The sequence below is a fragment of the Haliotis rufescens genome, unplaced genomic scaffold (assembly GCF_023055435.1).
Source record: "Haliotis rufescens isolate VD_foot unplaced genomic scaffold, xgHalRufe1.0.p SCAF_13, whole genome shotgun sequence".
NCBI classification, from domain to species: Eukaryota; Metazoa; Mollusca; class Gastropoda; order Lepetellida; family Haliotidae; genus Haliotis; species Haliotis rufescens.
Genome location: NW_025963813.1, coordinates 26693881 through 26700701, shown reverse-complemented (window position 1 = coordinate 26700701; position 6821 = coordinate 26693881). Strand labels below are relative to the sequence as shown.

Sequence of the window (6821 nt, the reverse complement as noted above, 5' to 3'; positions counted from 1 at the left end):
AGTCTCTGGATTGACATTATAGACTGTAGAAGTGAACGTCAGTCTCCACAGTAAGAATGACTGTGATCTTGTGTGTTCTCTGCTCTCGTGCAGACCTCCACTTCCTCTGCCAGAAGAAGATACAATAAACTATGCAAAGACTGTAATACAGCACCTTTCAGCATTCGCATCAACTCCTGAACTTTAAAATAACATGCATCTAGCCCCCTTAATATTTTTTTCAATATTTTGCCCTGCAGATTGTACTCTCCTTTGGAGCAATAAAAGCTTATATATATAAAGCTTATATATGGGTGATATTTAAATGTCAGTACACATGTCTTTGTGTACGCTTGCAGTTAGGACAGCCTTGTTGGGGTGATACAAATAACTGTCAGGCCTCGGTTTGGGGAATTAGCTATTGGGAGCTAGCCTTGAAACAAGAGAGAAGAGAGCTGTGAGGTCCTTAGGGTTTATTCAAGCAAGTGTCTCATATCATTCAAGTTACATCAATTAATATATAATAGTGACGTACAATGATAATGATATGCGAACACATTGTCCATCTAATAAAGGCATAATAATAAAGGCAATGTATTTAATATTGGAGTATGTGCGGTAACATTATACAACAGATGCAGTATTTACTAGAATAATAACGGTAATGCTAAATAACATTTCTTAACAGATAAATTGAGTAGTCGTAACATTTTAATAGAGCATGTACGGTAGACTGCACAAACTGCTTAGATGAGGAACATGACATTTACTTATGAAAAGACGGTAAACATTAATATTTTGTAGTTTCAGTTATAATTATCACAACTTATAATTTCGGCAAATACAGAAAGTAAATACTTGATCCAAATAAAGATACGAATGTACGCGGTAGAAGATATAGCTCGGTTTTAGTTAGAGTAATTATTAGTTTTAGTGGTGATTACTTTGGTGACTACGGTAATGAATCACCGCGGCTGTGTTGCTATTGACTGCGCGCATTTCCTAAATATATACGGAGCTAGACGATAACAGCTAATGGTGTGAATACGGTAATTGTATGCGCGTTTGAATGTACGTTATTATGAAGTATAAAGGATGACTATAACAGTATTTAAATGACTACGGTAATGGAATTGTGGTATAGGCTGTGTTGTAGCGTATGCAACTATATGAGGGACGGGACTCTTAACAATATATTCAAATACTTACTTAATGAGGATAAAACCTAAGAAATATGGAATGCGTTGTATTATAGCCTATTCTGTAAGCGCACACGGAAGGTAAAGCTGCTCATATAACCTTTGATCGGTGGACTGTCGGAAAATATGGAATAACCGACCTACGTATAGAATATATCTTGCTTGAGTGTTAACTCTAGGAACCGTTTTGTGACTAAGCTACATGTACGCTTCGCTACTGCACGGAAATATAAACTGTATATGCATCTGGTATTTTGAACAGATGATGTTAGACATGGAAGGGGAAAATAATCATGGATGTCGAAATATAGGAGAGAACTATGGGTGCCGCATATTAATGACACATAAACTGGTGGAGCCCACAACGCAATACACTTCAAACAACACTGGGAAGTTACTGTGTATTAAACGGTAAATAATATATATAATGAGCAGTCATTTAGAACTTGTACACAGTAGATTGAGAGTTACAATATGGCAGTACTGATTCAACTTAACTATAACATTTTCTAGACAATAATAACAATGAAATAAGAAGTTTAGTCATAAAATAGGAATATTTAAATGTTTCTTACCTTGAAACAAGAGAAAAGAGAGCTGTGAGGTCCTTAGGGTTTATTCAAGCAAGTGTGCTGAGGACCAACACCCAAGGAGTTATATACCCCCACAGCTCTACTCTTATCACATAAACAATTACTTTGAAGTTGTAATTTCGGTCTCTGTTATCTGCGCCAGGCAGTCCAAGTTGACTACACAAAAGCAGGTGGTAATAGAATAGCATCAGTATTGCCTAACAAGAGTTTATTTTAATTACGGTTTTAGATGATGGGCAAAACCTGCGCCAGCTGGTAACAAAACATTATCAATATGTAGCAGGGTACCTTATATTCTTCCTATAGTTATATCATTATTCATACATCATCATCATAATCATCTATATGTTCAATGTTTGTCTTGTCTACAGTTGAATATCAGTATCTAACTCTTTAAACAACTCAACACCCTTATTTTCAGTCTCTGGGAATCTCTCACCAGATGTTCCCCTTCAACCTTCTGTCTATCTTTCGACATTTTTCACACCTGTAGGGTTTCCCTCAGTCTATTTATATCTTGCATTAAGCCCTTCATTTGATGCTTAATGCAATCTGTCTTCTAATTGGCCACCCTGGTCCTCTACAGGTAGCTTCCTTCCATACCTGACTTCCTCCTCACTTCATGTGCTGCTGTTGAGGAGGAAGGACATTTTCTTTTCTTCAGGTATGGAATGGCCATATTTCAATCTGTTTTCATCTGCTTCTGTCAGAAATTAATATCTATATTAGGGTGCTGAATTAAATTGAATAATATATATAATATCATTTAAAGTAATATTAAATTAGTAAATGGAATATTGATATTATAAAGTTTGCTTGTAAAATAATTAACCACATGGTCTATTTTGGCCCATGTGCTTTTCAAGTATCCTATCGTGAACATACATCAGTAATATAATACTAAAGTTAGTTTTATTATAGTTTATCAATGGCTTTTGTACTTCTATATTTAAGATAAATAATACCTGTAAACTTGCAAATATATGACTTCATGTGCTGCTGTTGAGGAGGAAGGACATTTTCTTTTCTTCAGAGAGTTCTTCAACAGCAGCCACCCCCTTGTAATAAATCAATGATCACCATCAGCCTGTGTCTGTGTTTCCCAACGGCCCGAGCCGGATAAATACCACTACCCCGGCTACAAATAGAACAAGGGCCGGGGCGGACGAACGCGCCGTAATTTACTGTTCGCGTGAATGAGGTTGCCAAGGAGCAGCCGTCATGGTCGACCAGTGGCGATAACAACGAGAAATACTGGTCTAGCGACTTTCGAATTTTAGAATTTCCTAGTTTAATTTGGGTCACTCACTCGGGTCACACAGAGTAAAAATCCGACAAGTACCGTGTAGTGGGAGCTGTTCTCCCCGGGTTCAAAAGCTATATTGAATTTCCACTTGCTGGTTGGTTCCATTCTTTTGGATGTAGCGGCGGATTTTTCGCGGATTTTCGAATTTGATTGGTTTGCCTTTTTGGGACAGACGGGGTATCGTACCGTCTTCTCTCTTGTGAACTCCAACACTTATTTTCACTTGAAAGGTGCATCCCCATTTGATCAAAGTAATTTGATGAGATTGGTTAAAACAACTCTACTGGAAGAGATAACATTGTAATAACATCTTACATGTACCCTGTACTAGGGCTGGGACAGGTAACTCGGGTACCCGGATCGGGTGGGTACTGAGTAGACCCGGGTACACACAGGACTACCCGGACCCGTGGTTAGTCACGTGATATATTGTTTAATGTCAAAAACTATCTAGAACTCTATGGTTACACTAAAGTCACTAATGTTCGCATTTCTTTCTGATTATGCACCCATTCCTTCTGATTTTTCATATGGTTGAATAAAGATGTAACTTTATACATGTATGTTAATACGTTTTGCCAGGGCTATGCTAAAATGTTCGGGTAATAGGGTGGTGGGTACCCGGGTAGTAAATTTGGACCCTGTACACATTTGAGTTTTTACATGTGGCCGTTATATGACGTTTCTATGGCCGTTTTGACTTTTGAGTTTTGAGGTCGTTCTGACACGAGGCCGTTCTGATATGAGACCGTTTTGACTGCCGCCCTTGTTCAACGACCTGAACACGGGTGAACACCCCGACCAACACTCGGGCGGAACCCGTAACACACGCATTTCGGAGGGACCACATCTTTTACCAAAGGAGGTCCCGTGTTAAGCTGAAATTGGAGGCAGTAACAAGGAGAGCAATGTTTGATTTTCCAACTGTTTGATTGGTATTCCAGAAATTGGTGAGTAAATAAGAGAACATACAACTTTATGGATAACAACACCACCCTATTACCCGACCCGTCTGCATGTAGATTCCCACGCCCTGCTCTACTGTCTGTATGCCGTCTACTCGAACCTTGATACCCCATGGGGCAAGTTTGGCATTTACAATATATATATCTTTAACGCACATTAATCGTGTACAATCATGTTTTTAGAGTATTTGTCAGTCTTGTAAAACATGAAGGAAATAAGACAGTAAATATAATATTCAAATCGCAACATAATACATGTACAACGAAAACTAGATACAGTTTAACATTTTTATTTTGACCGAAAATTGGGATCGGTAAACAAGACAAAACCTATTGTAATACCTCTCCTTATATACTTACAACAAAAGTTCCTGTGACATTGAATAAGATTTAGTGCAAAGTTATGTTTTTTACCAAATCTGAAACGATTTCGATTTGCAACAGATAAAAGACTCCTGTTAGTGTTCAAATGGTTTAATTTGCCATACTGACTTCAGAAAATGCGTGATTTAACATTTCAAACCTGTGAGCAGAAATCTAACTGCTATGGGTCAATATTTCTAATTTTACAAGATTTTTTAAATTTATTATTACTCATATCCCCTCGACCAGGAACTAGATAACGCCTGTAAAATCTACAGTTTATGGAATCTTAAGATTTTCTTTTGGCTGCTGATAGTAAATCCCATTTCAAACTTGTGAGCAGAATCTGAATGCTATGGGTCAATATTTCTAATTTTAAGAGATTGTTGACTATATCATTACTCATATCCCTTCGACCAGAAATTGGATATCACCTATAAAATCTACAATTAATGGAATCTTAAGATTTCTTCTTGGCTGATGATAGTAAATAACATTTCAAACCTGTGAGCAGAGATCTAAATACTATGGGTCAATATTTTTAATTTTACAAGATTTTTTAAATTTATTATTACTCATATTTCCTCGACCAGAAAGGGGATAACGCCTGTAAAATCTATAGTTTACGGAATCTTAAGATTTTCTTTTGGCCGCTGATAGTAAATCCCATTTCAAACTTGTGAGCAGAATCTGAATGCAATGAGTCAATATTTCTAATTTTAACCCTCTTGGTGCCACGGGACCATATATGGTCCCTCACTTTTCACACCCGCATAGTGCCAGGGGACCATATATGGTCCCGAGAAAATGCCCTTTTTAAACTGTGAATTTTGATATTAAACACTGAGTGCGCAAAGTCAAAACTATAACCATCATCACCCCAATCATCTTAGGTTTAACATCGTGTAACTCATACTTTATACAATGCTACGGATTGCGAAATATGGCGAGATTAGTAAAGTGGCTACCGCTCTTCTCGGCCTTTTTCTGCCATGTTTGAACACCAAGCGAATGACGGCGAATTTTGATTATGCACCCATGTCACAAAGTTGACAAACACGTAAATATTTTCAGACAAAATCCTTGTTCATAAGAAAAAATATGACCTGAGTGATCAGAAAGACATATTTTTCCCAAATGTATACTTATTCACGGAAATACAACTCTATTCACTCCTTTATGAACAAGTTTTTTTACACGTTTTGTATATTTTAATCGACTATCGGTAATGGCGGAATGGTCGGCACACATGAGAAAACGACAGTGTATATTTCCATTACATTAGAAGTTCATTGAATGAATTTATAACCATCTTCACCCTAATCATCTCAACGTTATTATCGTGTAACTAATACTTTATACAGTGCTACGGATTGCGAAATATGGCGAGATTAGTAATGTGGTTACCGCGTTTCTCGATCTTTTTCCGCCATGTTGAACTTCATGCGAATGAAGGCAATTTTTTATTATGCACCAATGTCACATACACGTAGCTATTGTTATATCAGACAGCCAATTTGAAAAAGAAATCTAATCGGACTGGTCAGAAGGTTTAACTTGTCCCCACTGTACAGTTATTGGCGTAAGAGTACTAACGTTTAGACGGCCACGGAAGTTTTTTGTTCAAGTATTGCATAATTCTTATCGACTGTGTGTCATGGCGATTTAGCACGGCGCTACATACCAACCGACAGTGCAGATTGTCTTTTTGTTTATGATGCTGATTTACAGAAAATATTCAAATCAAAGATATGGAAAGATAGCTATAATCGTTAATATTAAGTTGGTATAGTGTATATTTATGGGAAGGAGGTTCATGATCAAAACCTTAACATTGAATGGCCATATCATTGTACCTTACCTTGAACTTATATTTAATGTTATATTAGAAAATGGAACATTTCCAGATGCATGGTCAATCGGGATAATTGTGCCAATACATAAACAAGGTGATCTAAATAATATAAACAATTACAGAGGTATTTCACTGCTAAGTATATTTGGTAAACTATTCACAAACATAATAAATAAAAGGTTAGTGTTTTGGGCAGATACCCTCAACAAAATCAATGAAGAACAAGCTGGATTTAGATAGGGCTATTCAACTATTGACAACATTTTTATCCTTCACGTTTTAGTTAACAAATACCTCAGTGTCAAGGGTGGGAACTTTATGTGCTCTTCGTTGACTTTGCCAAGGCATTTGACTCAGTGCAGAGACATAAACTATGGAACCTTTTAAGATCACATGGTCTCAGCTTTAAGATGAACAAACTATTGGGTAGCATTTACGAGAATATTAAGGTGTGTGTGCGAAACAATAATGAAATTTCAGAAACATTTATTAGTCAGTTAGGAGTAAGACAAGGATGCATCTTAAGCCCATTTCTCTTTACTTTTTTCATAAATGAACTGG

At 36.9% G+C, this 6821-nt stretch overlaps 1 protein-coding gene and 1 long non-coding RNA gene across 5 annotated transcripts in view; one reads left to right on the top strand and one right to left on the bottom strand.

The window, feature by feature from the left end:
- Window positions 1–435: 435 nt before the first annotated feature.
- On the bottom strand, window positions 436–3359 carry LOC125378625. The gene is made up of 2 exons (XR_007220413.1): window positions 2737–3359; window positions 436–2474 (listed from the first exon to the last, which is right to left on the bottom strand). It is a non-coding gene; the product is annotated as an uncharacterized LOC125378625 (long non-coding RNA).
- A 413-nt stretch (window positions 3360–3772) lies between these two features.
- LOC124152513 (alpha-(1,3)-fucosyltransferase C-like) overlaps window positions 3773–6821 on the top strand; it is a 61793-nt gene continuing 58744 nt past the window's right edge. For 2 of the 4 annotated variants that reach the window (XM_048394356.1, XM_048394357.1), the window contains exon 1: window positions 3773–4027. The gene's annotated coding sequence lies outside the window, so the exon portion shown is untranslated. The remainder of the gene's footprint in view (window positions 4028–6821) is intronic. The other 2 variants (XM_046525475.2, XM_048394358.1) reach the window with 1 other exon arrangement.